The sequence below is a fragment of the Podarcis erhardii genome, assembly GCF_964252035.2.
Source record: "Podarcis erhardii genome assembly, chromosome: 7".
NCBI classification, from domain to species: Eukaryota; Metazoa; Chordata; class Lepidosauria; order Squamata; family Lacertidae; genus Podarcis; species Podarcis erhardii.
This window is the reverse complement of record NC_138511.1, coordinates 26,208,740-26,224,485: the sequence shown is the minus strand read 5'-3', so window position 1 is coordinate 26,224,485 and position 15,746 is coordinate 26,208,740.

Below are 15,746 nucleotides of genomic sequence, written 5' to 3'. Positions count from 1 at the left end.
GATTTCCAAGTATCATTTCTACCCTGATTCCCGCTCTTTATAATTAGCTTATCCAATTGCACCATCATTTCTCTGTCTAAGCAATTACTTGCTGTAGGCATTACACCTTCCATTTGAACTGCTCCCCAGAGTCAAAATGTCTTCCTACCATGCCTTCAGTCTAGCTTGCACTGAAACGTAGTCCTACTGCACAGCTTTCCAACAATTAGCCTAACACCTCATTCTTACCCCAGTCTGTGAGTTGTGTCCAATTAAGTTACACCCAGAATAGACCCTGAAATCAATGCACCCTAAAATCAAAGAAGCTATGCAAGTCATGTCCATTAACTTCAATGGGTCTCCTCACAGTAGCACTAACATTGAATACAACCCCTGTTTTGGATTTGAACTTGACTTTTAATATATCATTGTGAGTTGGGAGTGGAGCTTGGCTGCATGCCTGAGCCCCCTTCTAATTGCCGGATCCAGCAAGAATTCAATTGTTGGAATAGCCAGGCCAGCTTCTTTGTGAATTAATGCCACGTAATTATGGGCTGTTATGGTAACAAAGGAAGCGTGACTGCAAGTAATAATTTTATTATTTATTTATTTATTTATTTATTTATTTATTTATTCATCCCCCCCCCCCCAATCTGGCTGGGCAGCTTTCAACAAAATATTGGAAATATGATAAAACTAATTAAGGTGCACACTGTTTGTCGGAATCTCCACTCGGCCAAGCTGCTAAAGCTCATCTTCCGGCCAAGTCTCCGGAATTGCCCTCCCGACAAATAATTAATGACCTCGAGCCTTTGATGAGGCTCCAAGGCACGTTCTCATTCAGCAGAGAATCCAGTACAGGGAAGTGATGAGATTTATGGCTACATTGCAAAGAGTTTTATTTCTAAGCTATGCAGACAGAAAAGACAACCTCTCTCTATGAAAGCAGAGAGCAACTGAAACAAAGGAACAAAGGAAACAGGAAACCAGTAAACATCACATCCATCTCCTGCCTCCATGAGACTTCCAACAGCCTGGAAGGTCTCTGGAATGTAAAAAGAGTCCTGTGACTCTAAGCAGCTGCTCAGTGGCAAACAGAAACTAACATCCTCCCCCTTTCTGTGAACACTTCTGGGCAGCGTGTCAGTACAATCTCAGTACAAACCCAATTTCTGTACATAGGTACAGTGTTGATCCTTCGGAACAACCTTGGACAATAAATCAGCAGGAATTTCATTACCTGGCATGTAGGACACTGTTACGAGTCCTTTCTGAACACATTCTCTAGCATGTTGCAGCTTCAATTGCAAGTGCTTCGTGCTTTGCTTACATCCCTCAGAAGTCAGCAAAGCCAAACATGCTTTATTATCCTGATAAACCTGGATTAGACATTTTACAGGAATTCTCATGTCTTTACACAATTGCAACAACCATTCACAATCCACAAGACAGTGCATTCAGTTCAGCTTCACAAGTACTTAAGCTAACTGTTGTTTGCTTCTTGCACGATCAATCAAATAAACCCTGGTTGTACATGTAGCAAACTCCAGATGAGCTTTTCCTGTCTGTAGTGTCACTTCCAAAACTCGCATCAGCAAATATCTCAAGAGCACCAGACTTCTGATTGTTAAATCTCAGTCTGTGCTTTCAAATAGTGTGCTATGCATTTCAGAACTTTCCAATCCTTAACAGTAGGATTGTTGACTTGCCTGCTTAGCAAATTACAGCTAACTGCAATGTCCGGTCTTGAACATCTGGTGATGAAATTTAGTTTGCCTAGCACACTTCTATATAGTGTAGTGTGCAGTTTTATTTCTAGGTTACGCAGACAGAACAGACAACCTCTCTTTATGAAAGCAGAGAGCAACTGAAACAAAGGAACAAAGGAAACAGGCAACCAGTAAACATCACATCCATCTCCTGCCTCCGTGAGACTTCCAACAGCCTGGAAGGTCTCTGGAATGTAAAAAGAGTCCTGTGACTCTAAGCAGCTGCTCAGTGGCAAACAGAAACTAACACAGTTCTGAGTATGATGCGCTGATCAAAAGTGGAGATCAAGCTTTGTTGGGATTAATTGCCCTTGGCATTTTACAACGCCCTTGGGTAATGCGTTTAGAGCCACTTTACATAGCAGCAGAGGATTGCACCAGGGATTTGGCATTGCTGCACAGCAGATACTCAAACCATGAGGCTCTGACAGCGACCTAGAGACCTTCTGCCTCCTTCCCCAAAACATACAGCTCTAAAACTGAGCCAACCACCCCAAAGAAAAGCAGCTAAGAGCATGTTGACTTGCTGAGTTCCTCTGAAGTGGAAGTGACCTTACCTCCAGAGTACCATGATCCTAGAATCCTCCTGGCCCTTCTCAAAGCCTTGTAAGTGCTTTCCCAGGATTGGAAAGATGAAGGGAAGGCTCTAGGACCCTACCAGAGCCTAGAGCTCAAAGCCCTGTGCCAGCTCTGCCACTGCTCCCTCAAGCGAGGGTTGTCACTTAAGCCCCTGTGCCCTACCTGGTTAAGCTGGCCATTATGGGCTGCATCACATAACTAACTCCCCCAGCTAGGTGTTGCCTGAAGTTGTTTAGATCAAAAGCAAATGCTTGTCTATCTTTGCTATGTGGTGTGTGATTAATGGGAGTTTCCCTCTGTAAGTTAAGCTTTGGGTTATGATAACATACTGAACATATTTCAATTTCCCTTAATCTTGTATCTGTATTTCTCTTGCATCCCAGCGGTTGATGATGCCTTCTTTGTGTTGCTTCATGATGGCCTCTAGTCTTCATTGTAAATTGCTACTAAAAATCCCAGTTGTGCTTGGCTTAAGTTGTGGGCTAGTCTCAAAGTCTCTGAAAATCTTTAAATATAATGTCCAACACTGAACAGAGATTCCGGATATTGACTGCTGTTTTGTAGATCTTCATCAGCATGGTGGGAAAATACAGAATTGTTTCATAAACTGAAAATAAAATTTTACAGACGATGACCTGCATGACATATCACTTTACAAAAATTATAAACTGTAATACAAACAGTAATGAAAAAGAGTACACACCCCATCTTATTTTGAATGAACATATGTGAATGAAAATATCAAATGTTGTGGTGGGTTAAAGCCCCATGTTGGGTGAAAGGTTCCTGCATGGCAGGGGGTTGAACTAGATTACCCTCATGGTCCCTTCCAACTCTACAATTCCCTACAGGCCCTTTCAGGTGCTAAGGTGGGCAAGGGGGGCTCTCTTGGTAGCTCCACTGCCCTCAAAAGCTCAGGAGGCTTGAGGAGGGCATCCTCCGTGGTAGCCCCTAGGTTGTGAAACTTTCTCCCTGCAGAAGTGCATCTGGCACCTTCAATAGAAAACTCAGGTTAATGTTGAAGATGCGCCTCTTTACCTTGGCTTTTCATACTTCAGATGTATATTTTTTGAGCCCCACTTTATTTCTGAGATTGTCAATTGTTTTAACCTGTTTTTAATACTTGTTGGAGATTACAGGGAGGAAATCCTGACTGAAACCAATGGAAGATATAAGGAGCCAAGTTACCAATTGGTTACAGTATCTGTTATGTACTGAAGTTCTCACCCTGGGCCAGCAGGGGGATACTGTAGATAGTTTTCACTCAGGTCCACATATGCAAATAAGGAATTGAAAGTGACATTCAGTGATTGGATAGTTACAGAAAGTTGTTACTGTTGCTTTGTAGTTGAGCTGGTTGGCTGAACCCTTCAGCCCAGTTCTGTTCTGGGGCTGTGAATAAACAAGAGCTGTTTGAAGAATCACTGTGTCATCTGATATGTTCACCCACAACTTAACAGTATCATCGATTATGTGATGTGTTTAAGTTCAATTTTAAAAACACGGATTCCTGGACCAAAGCTTATAATTTGAAAGACAAGTATTACAGAATAAGGACAAGCTATTGTCCAAAATGTATAACTTTTTATTAGAATGAGAAACAAAAGACGAGCTAGTTAAAGCCTAAGCGACACATTGGGCAATAGATATAGGACACAACATAGATTTAAACCTCTGGGAGAAACTTTGGAAAAATGATTTGTAATTTACTGCATGTTACTCATTGAAGGAGAATTATATGAAAATGATTCACAGATAGTATTTAACCCTGTGTTGATTGGCTCAGATGTATAAAGCAGAATCAGATATGTGTTGGAAATGTAAAGAAATGAAGGGAACATTTTTTCACATGTGGTGGACATGTAAAAAGGGAAAAGAATAGACTGTGATATGGTTTATGAAATAATGATATTGGAAACTGCTATATATAATTACTAAGAAATTCAGATGGAAGAGATTTGAGGAGGCCAAAAAATATGTTTATGAATATGGATTTTAATTAATTAATTAAGTGATAGTCAAGCGATGATCTGTTGTATGTTTCATATTCTTTTTTCTTTTTCTTTTTTTCTGTTTCATTCTTTTTCCTTTATTATTGTCAACTTTTTCTTTTTTCGTTATGTTTATGTATGAAAAAATAATAAATATTATTATAAATAATAATAATAAAGGTAAAAGAATATTGGGAAATGATCTATAATGCATTGAAAAAAAAGTTTAAAATAACTTTCCCAAAAAGACCAGAGTCCATTTTTGTTGGGAATAATGCAGACTGAAATTCCTAAGTGTCAACAAAATTTATTTATGTATGCAACAACGGTGACCTGGAGTTTTGTTAGCCTCAAAATGGAAAGTGAGGGAGGTCCCAGGCAAAGAGGACTGGCAACTTAAGATGGAAGAATATGCAACGCTTGCAGGTTTAACATATAGAATAAGAGAGCAATAAGAACATATATTCAAAGAAGAGTGGAAAATATTTACTGAGTATATGGAAAATAACTATACATAGCTGGAAATGCTGGCAGTATTAAGATAAAATCAACAGTGTTGTTGATTTTATCTTAATACTGCCAGCATTTCCAGCTATGTATAGTTATTGATGTGGAAATTTGTATGATTGGAGATTTTATGGAAAATTTTAATTAAAAAAATAAAAAAAAAGAAACTGACAAGGTGTTAATAAATTTCAAAGCTGTAACCTAAAAAAGAAGAAGATAAAATCAACAGTGTAATGTTGGAGTGATGTAAAAGTGGAGAGTCGACTAATATGGTTGTAGCAAAATATGCAAGAATGAAAGATTCATAAAACGAACCAAGGAAAGAGAAGGAGGGAAGTCGTTGGATATTTAACAGTATGTAAAATGTTTCTTTTAAGATGTAAAATTGAAAACTTAATAAAAGCTATTTTTTTAAAAGCAACAACAACAATAACCTGTTTTTAATACTGTGCATCATTCTGGAGCAGAAAGCTGGGTCAGACTGCAAATGTGCTGAAGGCATAAGTGCCCTAACCGGCATTGTGAAGGGTAATTATGACATTCAAGTTGTGATCCTAATGAATGGTTTCATCCATTTAATTTACTTAATGACTAAATGGCTAATTACAGGAGGTGGACGCGGGTGGCGCTGTGGGTTAAACCACAGAGCCTAGGACTTGCTGATCAGAAGGTCGGAGGTTTGAATCCCCGCGACGGGGTGAGCTCTTGTTGCTCGGTCCCAGCTCCTGCCAACCAAGCAGTTCGAAAGCACCTCAAAGTACAAGTAGAAAAATAAGTACCGCTCCGGCGGGAAGGTAAACGGCATTTCCATGCACTGCTCTGGTTTGGCAGAAGAGGCTTAGTCATGCTGGCCACATGAGCCGGAAGCTGTCTGCAGTCAAACGCCGGCTCCCTTGGCCAATAAAGCACCGCAACCCCAGAGTCGGACACGACTGGACCTAATGGTCAGGTGTCCCTTTACCTTTAACCAGGTTAAACCTATGTTATTCACTTGACAGGGCAAAAAATGTTTCTCAGTGTAATAGCAGAAGATAGACAGTCTGCAATACAGTCTATGGATTTGCAATGTTTTCGCACATTTCTGATGTCAAAGAGAAAAACAACTACCAGACTTTTAGAAGACATCTGAAGGCAGCCCTGTTTAGGAAAGCTTTTAATGTTTAATAGACTATTGTATTTTAATATTCTGTTGGAAGCTGCCCAGAGTGGCTGGGTGAACCTAGCCAGATGGGTGGGGTATAAGTAGTAAATTAGTAGTAGTAGTAGTATTGTGGTACCACACAAACAACTGAAGCAACGTGAGTCATCAGGATGTATGAGATAGCGCACTCTCATTTTGTTCCATTGAGCTATTTACAGATTATTGGCAACTGTATAACAAATATTTGGATGAAGATTGGAAAAATAACTGCTCAAAAAATAATTTATGTATTCAATTCATTTGCCACCTGTCAACAATATTGCACCTTGGGGTTAGCCTTCCAGGTAGTGGGTGTAGTTTAGATAACATAATTTCATTGGAGATAAATGCTTGTTGGTGAATGGATAAGAATGTGCCATATAGAGATTTATGACACAATTGTTTACAATTGCTGAAACTGGAATTTGGTGTTTCATGCTATTTAAACATCTCTATCAAGCTGCTCTATTAAAGCCATGGTTTTCCATGTATGGAAAGTGAGAGCTGGACCATAAAGAAGGCTGTATGGAAAGTGAGAGCTGGACCATAAAGAAGGCTGATCGCCAAAGAATTGATGCTTTTGAATTATGGTGCTGGAGGAGACTCTTGAGAGTCCCATAGAATGCAAGAAGATCAAACACATCCATTCTTAAGGAAATCAGACCTGAGTGCTCACTGGAAGGACAGATCGTGAAGCTGAGGCTCCAATACTTTGGCCACCTCATGAGAAGAGAAGACTCCCTGGAAAAGACCCTGATGTTGGGAAAGATGGAGGGTACAAGGAGAAGGAGACCAAAACAAACAAGATGAATTTTAACAGGGAGAAATGTAAAGTATTGCACTTGGGCAAAAAAAATGAGAGGCACAAATACAAGATGGGTGACACCTGGCTTGAGAGCAGTACATGTGAAAAGGATCTAGGAGTCTTGGTTGACCACAAACTTGACATGAGCCAACAGTGTGACGCGGCAGCTAAAAAAGCCAATGCAATTCTGGGCTGCATCAATAGGAGTATAGCATCTAGATCAAGGGAAGTAATAGTGCCACTGTATTCTGCTCTGGTCAGACCTCACCTGGAGTACTGTGTCCAGTTCTGGGCACCACAGTTCAAGAAGGACACTGACAAACTGGAACGTGTCCAGAGGAGGGCAACCAAAATGGTCAAAGGCCTGGAAACGATGCCTTATGAGGAACGGCTAAAGGAGCTGGGCATGTTTAGCCTGGAGAAGAGGAGGTTAAGGGGTGATATGATAGCCATGTTCAAATATATAAAAGGATGTCACATAGAGGAGGGAGAAAGGTTGTTTTCTGCTACTCCAGAGAAGCGGACATGGAGCAATGGTTCCAAACTACAAGAAAAAAGATTCCACCTAAACATTAGGAGGAACTTCCTGACAGTGAGAGCTGTTCGACAGTGGAATTTGCTGCCAAGGAGTGTGGTGGAGTCTCCTTCTTTGGAGGTCTTTAAGCAGAGGCTTGACGACCATATGTCAGGAGTACTCTGATGGTGTTTCCTGCTTGGCAGGGGGTTGGACTCGATGGCCCTTGTGGTCTCTTCCAACTCTATGATTCTATGATTCTATGATTCTATGAGACGACAGAGGACGAGATGGTTGGACAGTGTTCTCGAAGCCACAAACATGAGTCTGACCAAACTGTGGGAGGCAGTGGAAGACAGGAGTGCCTGGCATGCTCATGGGGTCACGAAGAGTCAGACACGACTAAACAACAACAAAATCAAGCTGCTGGGAGGTGTTGTCAGGAGAGATAGGGTGAATTTATTCAATTCATTTACCACCTGCCAAAAATATTGTGCCTTGGGGTTAGCCTTCCAGATAGCAGGTGTCATTTAGATCAAATGATTTCACTGAAAGTAAATGTGTGTTGGTGAACGGGTAGAAAATGGTCATATAGAGTTTTTATCATGTTCAGATATTACAGAAAACAATTGCTGTTCCTGGTTCCTCATGTGACTGCAGCCTTACGTTCTAATATGTGAAGTGGACTAATGCCCCCTTTATTAATTATGGGATTTATTTATACAAAGTGTCTTTAGGATTAGTGACTTGATCACTTTGGTTGAAGATGTCAAGCAGATGATGGATCTGCATATATAATCCTTCAATAAAATCACATTCTAATATGCATATAGCAGTTGTGCCAACTTGAATAGATATTAGGAAACATCCACTAGGGGAGCCTTGGAAGATGGCCGACAATACCATCTCTCCAGCTCACTCGAGGTAATTAAGGGGCTGAAATGGAAGTAAATCAGCCTCCCGTTTTTCTCCCCTGTGTAAGGGGAGATGCAGCTTCATCCACGGTTGCCCATAAATCACCCCCGAGTTCGAAAGAAGGAGGGGGTGAGGGCACTGGACGGAAAGCCCTCGAGCGAGTTCGGATCTCCCGGACGCTGTCTCTGAGTGCGACCCAAGTTGCGTTTTTTAAGATAAAAAACTGGAAATAAGAATCATCGCACAATCTTTGAGCGAAGAAAAGGGTACTTTAGCTGCTAATTAAATCTGCCACTAAGAAGTTAAGAGCGATGGAGTGGACTGGAAAGAAGATAACATCAAAGAATAACATCTATGCCGGTATGTTGAAATGGAACGGAAAGGGGGGGGAGACTTTTCTTATTACAATATTACCTAACAACCACCCCCCCAGAAGAACTGTCAAAACGACCTAGAGCAAGTGAGATTGGAAAATAAACTGTGTGGAAATAAAAATATCAACTAAAGCCTTTGTTTGTTGAAATATCTGGGAAGAAAATAAAAGGCTCTCCTGTGACGCAGTTTTTAATCGGGATCCGCCATTATGAGACACACACTGTTGCGAGATTAATAGCCATAGGGGGAGGCAAGCCTTTACTCTGTTATCATGTTTGTACTCTAAGTTTCCAGGCACATCTCCCCTGGAAAGGCGAATTTATGGTGCAACTTGTCTGGGAAAATTAATGAGCAAATGCCTAGATTTTATTTCGTTGGAACTGAAAAAAATGGCGTGTGCCACCCGAGGAGGACTTTTGGATCATCGTGTTAAGATTTACTGCAAACAAAAGACTTACCAGTTTTTTTAAAAGGGAGAGCCTTACAAAGTTCACACAGAAGTATAATATTGTTTACTTTAACTCGCCTGTGGAAACAACTCAGAGGCTATTAAGAAGAAAAGGGATAACATTAAGAAGACTGGAAGATGGGACTGGTGAACACTAAAAGCAGCACAAATATGAGATGATTGAACCCTACTGAACTCGAAGCATGGGAACCACAACAAAAATTAATAATTTGGCAAAATATTTGGATTTTATGATTTGTATTGGTATAACTTGGAATAATTAATGTGATATGATTGGATTGTTAAATGGAAAACTCAATAAAAATTACTATAAAAAAGGAAACATTCATTTATGCCATAATAGCCATATGCCATCATATCAAAGGATTAAATTTGGGTGGTGCAACGTTTTTCTAATCAGTGTTTGATGGAATATTCTGTCTCCTGTTAAATTGTGGAAACCTTTTGTGAAAAGCTTGGACAAAAGAAGGGCATATGAAAGCCTAGAAAACCATACCCTGCAACAGGCACTGCTACATCAGGGTCGCTGTTGGAGGGCCGGAAAGGAATTCCCCTGCATTGGCAGGTTTGCCTTTCCTGTCACAACTTTGGCGGTATCAGGCCTTGGGCAGAATCCTTTAATCTATCTTCCCTGAATGAGGGGGGCGTGCAGCGGTGACCCACGCCCCCTTCCTCTTTGTGGCGGCAATGCCAGGATTCCCCGTTAAAGGGGTTTTTTGAGAGGAGGCTTTGACCGTATGCCTAGAGGTCATCATTGCTCTCCCCTGGGACGGCGGCGTAACGGGGGTGGGCTCTCTCTGCTTGAACATATGTTCTCCAGAGCCAGCCCCCCCCCCACTGGATAGCCCTGATGTTCCTCAGATCCCCGGCGGGGGACTGGGAGGGATAAACGCCCAATGGCTGAGCCAAGGTCTACCCACATCTGAAATATAATAAAGTTGCGGCCAATTTTAATCCCATAGCACATTGTCTTGAGTCATTATTCCATACAGGGGCCGCCCAGGGTTTGGGGGACTCCACCTGTCCACGCAATGACTTTTGTACTTTACCAGGAGGAAATGCTCAGGCGGTGATACTGTTGTAGAATAGAAAGCTTTTGTTTTCAACTGAGCAATGTTGGAAGGTGTAATGGTTCTAAGGGGGTTGCTCGTGCGAAAGTTGCCGCCACTCCTGGCTAGGTTGCCTAGTTGAACCCTTTCTCTCTGGACAGCCTTGCACTCGTGGCTGTCTCAGTCGCTGGCAGAATCCGTCAGTGGGCATTTCTTAAACTTCTTCCAGCAAAGAAGTTCTTTGACGCCAAGTCTCCTCCCTACCTACGGGACCGCCTCTCCTGGTATGCCCCACAGAGGAACTTACGGTCTTCAAATAAAAACACCTTGAAGGTCCCAGGCCACAGAGAGGTTAGGCTGGCCTCAACTAGAGCCAGGGCTTTTTCGGCTGCGGCTCCAACCTGGTGGAACGCGCTGTCACAAGAGACAAGGGCCCTGCAGGACTTGACATCTTTCCGCAGGGCCTGCAAGACAGAGCTGTTCCACCTGGCCTTTGGTCAGGGCGCAGCCTGACTCCCGCCTTTGGCAATCTTTACAAAACTTTAGTTTATGGTTGCCATCAATTTTGATTTTAATTAATTTTTATAATGTTTTTATAATGTTGTACTGTTTTAGTGTTGTTAGCCACCCTGAGCCCGGCTTCGGCTGGGGAGGGCGGGATATAAATAAAATTTATTATTATTATTATTACTCTCCCTGCGCGGAAGTCTTCTGCGCAGGGAGGGTGTGGGCAGCGGAGTACCCATGCTCTCCCCACTGGTCTCGGGTGAAGAGTCCTGGAGCCTTTTCTCCGATTCCCCCATCTGCCCCCCCTCACCCCTGGTGTTACGCTGATTTCCTTCCCCAGCAGCTGGGCTGCTTCTCTCCCTGCTGGGACCCTCTCCGGCATCCCTCTGGAGCCTTCCCTCCGCCTCTGGCTCCGATGGCAGTTCCCTGACAGAAGGTATGGGATACAACTCTATATTTTCTGTTCATTTAAATGTGGTAAACTGTTATTGTTATTTGGCTACGCATCCATGGCATTCATTTTGTGACTGGCACCTACAGCACTTTCTTAAAATTCCATGTTCCTTCTGATCTAAAATGTTTGGTGCCTTAAATCAGAAAGTTAGGATTTAATGTGGGTTTAATCAATGGTATTTTTCTAGGAAAAGGGGGTGCCAGAGATCATCACGAACTTCTCCCTTGTTCTTTTAGAATGGCAGTGGTGCCCACCTGACAGGTGCCAGAGCTGAGCTCAGGTGAGCAATGACTGCAAAAAGGAAAAAAGAAGAAGAAAAAGCCCTGGGTTTAATCAACATTTCCTTTCTGACTTCTAGTGACAGCAGCAAAGAAAAGCAAGCATTGTGATTTTACATAAGGTAAAAGGAGGGTGAGGACATGTTGCTCGTTGAGCTACAGCAGCCTGTTTGCAATTTCCTTTACAAAAGAAGGATAGAACCTTTTTTATGTATGCTACTACTGCAGCAAGAATTCTCATCGCAAAGCATTGGAAGACACAAGATTTACCCACGCTGGAGGAATGGCAGACGCAGTTGATGGACTATATGGAATTGGCTGAAATGACTGGCAGAATCCGAGACTTGGGAGAAGAAGCAATGGAAGAGGACTGGAAAAAATTTAAGGACTATCTACAAAAACATTATAAGTTGTATGAATGCTAAGAAAATGCACCATTTCTCTAATTTCGAAATTCTCTAATTTCGATTTTTCCACCTGGAATCCCACCTTTTTGTCCACTTTAAAAACCTCCTGAATTTGGGCATAATGCAACCAATCTCGCACCTTGTTTTTTAATTTTTCCAAGCTCTGTAACCTCCAATTGTCTCCAATTTTTTCAATTATTTCCCAGTATTTTGGCCAATAGGCCTCCATATTGAGTCTCTTATGTGCCTTGGCCTCCACCGGTGAAAGCCACCTCGGGGTCTTACTTTCCAATAAGTCTTTGTATTTTATCCAGACCATAAAAATTGCTCTTCTAACAATATGATTTTTAAACAGTTTATGAACTTTAACCTTGTCATACCACAAATATGCATGCCACCCAAAAGCATTATCAAACCCTTCCAGATCTAGGACATCAGCGTTCTCCAGCAAAATCCAATCTTTCATCCAGCAGAGGGCTGCAGATTCATAATATAACCTCAAGTCTGGCAGGGCAAATCCCCCTCTTTCTTTCGCATCAGTTAAAATTTTAAACTTTATTCGGGGCTTTTTGCCCTGCCAAACAAACTTAGAAATATCCTTCTGCCACTTTCCAAAACATTCCACCTTGTCCACGATCTGTAGGGCCTGAAACAAAAATAACATTTTCGGCAATACATTCATCTTTATAGCTGCTATTCGACCTAACAAGGAAAGTTTCAATCTTGACCAAATTTCCATGTCTCGTTTAATTTCTGACCAACATTTCTCATAATTATCTTTAAACAAATTCAAATTTTTGGAGGTCAGATACACCCCTAGGTATTTCACTTTTTTAACCACATTTAATTCTGTCTCTTTCAGGAACTCATCTGTTTCTGTAGATGTCAAATTTTTTGCTAAAACCTTAGTCTTTTGCTTGTTCAACTTGAATCCCGCCACTCGACCAAAATCAGAAATTAATTCTAAAACTCTTTTAGAACTAGAGACTGGCTCCTGTAATGTTAATACCAAGTCATCTGCAAATGCTTTCAGTTTGTATTGTTTCACTCCGACTTCGATTCCTTGTACCAACCGGTCCTTTCTGATCATGTTCAATAGCACCTCCAGGACTGAAATAAATAATAGAGGTGATAGGGGGCACCCCTGTCGTGTCCCTTTTTCTATTTTGAACTCCTCTGTCACCACATTGTTAACAATCAATTTAGCTTTTTGCTCTGAATAAATTGCTTCTATTCCATTTTCAAACCCCCGTCCCACTCCCATCCCTTCCAAATTTTTCTTCATAAACATCCAAGAAATGTTGTCAAAGGCTTTCTCCGCATCAATAAATATTAACACCGCTCTAGTGTTAAGATTTGTTTGTAAAAGTTCCAAAATGTCGATGATGTTTCTTGTGTTATCAAACAAATGCCTACCAGGGAGAAAGCCTGCCTGGTCCTTATGGATCACTTCATTAAGGGCTTTTTTAAATCTATTTGCCAAAATGTCCGCAAAGATTTTATAATCCACATTTAGGAGTGAGATGGGACGGTAGTTCTTAAGTTGGGTCTTTTCAGTTTCTAGTTTAGGTATCAATGTGATGAAAGCTTCTTTCCACGTTTCCGGTGCCTTCCTCCCCTCCATAATCTGATTACAGACCTCCATCAAGGGTTGTATCAAGTAGTCCTTCAAAACCTTGTAATATTTGGAGGTAAGTCCATCAGGGCCTGGAGATTTGCCTAGTTGGAGGTTCTGTATGACACTTTCGATTTCCTGCCGTGTAATTTTACCATTCAGGATTGTTCTCATTTCCTGGGGTATTTTTTGTAATCCATTGGTTTTGACATATTGATCCACCTCAAACTCTTTCTGCGGCCCTTGTGCATAAAGTTCTTTGAAATATCTCTGGAAACATTTTCTAATTTCCTCGGGTTTCTGAACAATTCTCCCTTCAATCTCTAGATTTGTAACTGTATTTAATTTTTGTCTTTTTTTCAACTGCCATGCTAGCAGTTTCCCACACTTGTTAGCTGATTCAAAAGATCTTTGTTTCATTTGCTTAATTTTCCATTCCACTTCTTGGTTTATCAATTTCGAATATTGTGCTTGGAAAAATTTCACTTCTCTCAGCACTTCCTTCGACTTAGGCCTAGATCTTAATTTTTTCTCTCCTTCTCTTATTTTCTCCAATACCTTCTCCTTCTTTTCATTCCAGAGTCTTTTCTTTATCGTATTTTGTTGTATTAGAAACCCTCTCATGACTGCTTTGCTTGCGTCCCAGATTGTTCTTTTTTCCACCGTAGTGTTTAAGTTTATCTCAAAATAGTCCTTTAGAGTTTTTTGGGCCTTCTTAACAATCTCCTGATCTCTTAGTAATGTGTCATTCATTTTCCATCTGAAGGATCTGGTTGTATTTAATCTCAATTCCACTTTCAAGGCATTATGGTCGGAGCAGGTTCTTGGGCAGATTTCCACTTTTCTAGTCTTAGGTGCCAGTCCTTTAGTTATCCATATTTGGTCAATTCGTGTCCATGACAGATGAGCTTCAGAAAAGAAAGTTCCTTCTTTTCCTAGGGGGTTCTTAACCCTCCATATGTCAATCAGGTCCATATTGTCAGTCATTTCAAAAAAGGTCTTAGGTAGTCTGCCATCTTTCGTTATGTTTGCACTTTGCGACTTATCCATATGTACAGACACCACCCCATTCATATCTCCCAACATGATGATGTTGTTGTAATCTAGATAGTCCAGTAAGGTCTCATGCAACTTCTTAAAAAATTCCGATTTTCCATCCTTTGGTGCATAAATTCCTAATATCAAAAATTTTTCTCCTTGTGTTTGAATTTCAATCGCCAAAATTCTGCCTAGTTCATCTTTAAATAAAAATTTCGGTGACAGGCTCTCCTTTGCATATATCACCACTCCTCTTTTCTTGACTTTATCCGAAGAAATGAATTCCTGGCCTAACCTTTTGTTAATTAACACTTTCCTATGGAGCCTTGTCACATGGGTTTCTTGCAGGCAAATAATGTCCAATTGTTCTTTTTTCAAGATATGAAACACTTTTCTTCTTTTTTCCGGGGAGTTTCCGCCATTTATGTTCCAACTAAGCAGTTGCAGAGACATCCTGGATCAATTCGTAAGTCTTACAATGGGGTGTCTTGATTTTCCTCCACTCCCAGTGGTGGTAATACTGGTCCAACTCCAGGTGTAGGTTCCGGTAGTGGCGGTGGCCAAGAAGCTACTGCCCCTTTTTGGAGGTCTTCCCCGTGGTCGTGTAGGAACTTCTGCTGGTCCTCTGGTGTTTTAATTCTTACTTTCCTTCCTTTGTAGGTAAATGATAGTCCTTGCGGAAACTCCCACCTATAAGGGATTGCGTTGTATCTCAACAATTTTGTCAGTTCTAAATATGAGGCTCTAAGATCCAAAAGCTGTTTGGGTATATCTCTGTAAATTTCAGCCTTTTTACCTTGTATCTCCAAAGATTTTTTAAAATGTAGGCCTAGTATCTTGTCTCTTTCTTCTCTTGATCTCAAGATGACCAAACAGTCTCTGGCCTTGTCTTTCTTTACCGATCTACCCAGTCTGAATGCCGTCACAATTTTAAAGTCTTTATCTTCTTCTATTCCCCAGAACTTGGAAAATAAAAGTGTCAGAAATCCCTCCAAATTACCTTCCTCCGATTCTGGGATGGCCCTCAGCCTGAGGTTATTCTCCTTATTTTTCAGTTCAACCATTGACAGGTAGGCTTGCTGTTCCCCTACCTGTCTTTGCAGAGGCCTAACTTCTCCCTTGATCTCATCAACCTTTTTATTCGCTTGCTCTGCTTTTTGAAAGGCTTCCTCAGCTAATTTATGATTTTCAGCTGTTGCTCCTTGCAAATTCTCAATTGCTTGGGTATGCTGGGAAACCTTTTCAGACAGTTTACTAATAGAGGATGTTGCTTGGTCAATTTTTGTTGATTGATTGTCCACCTTTTGGTTCAAAA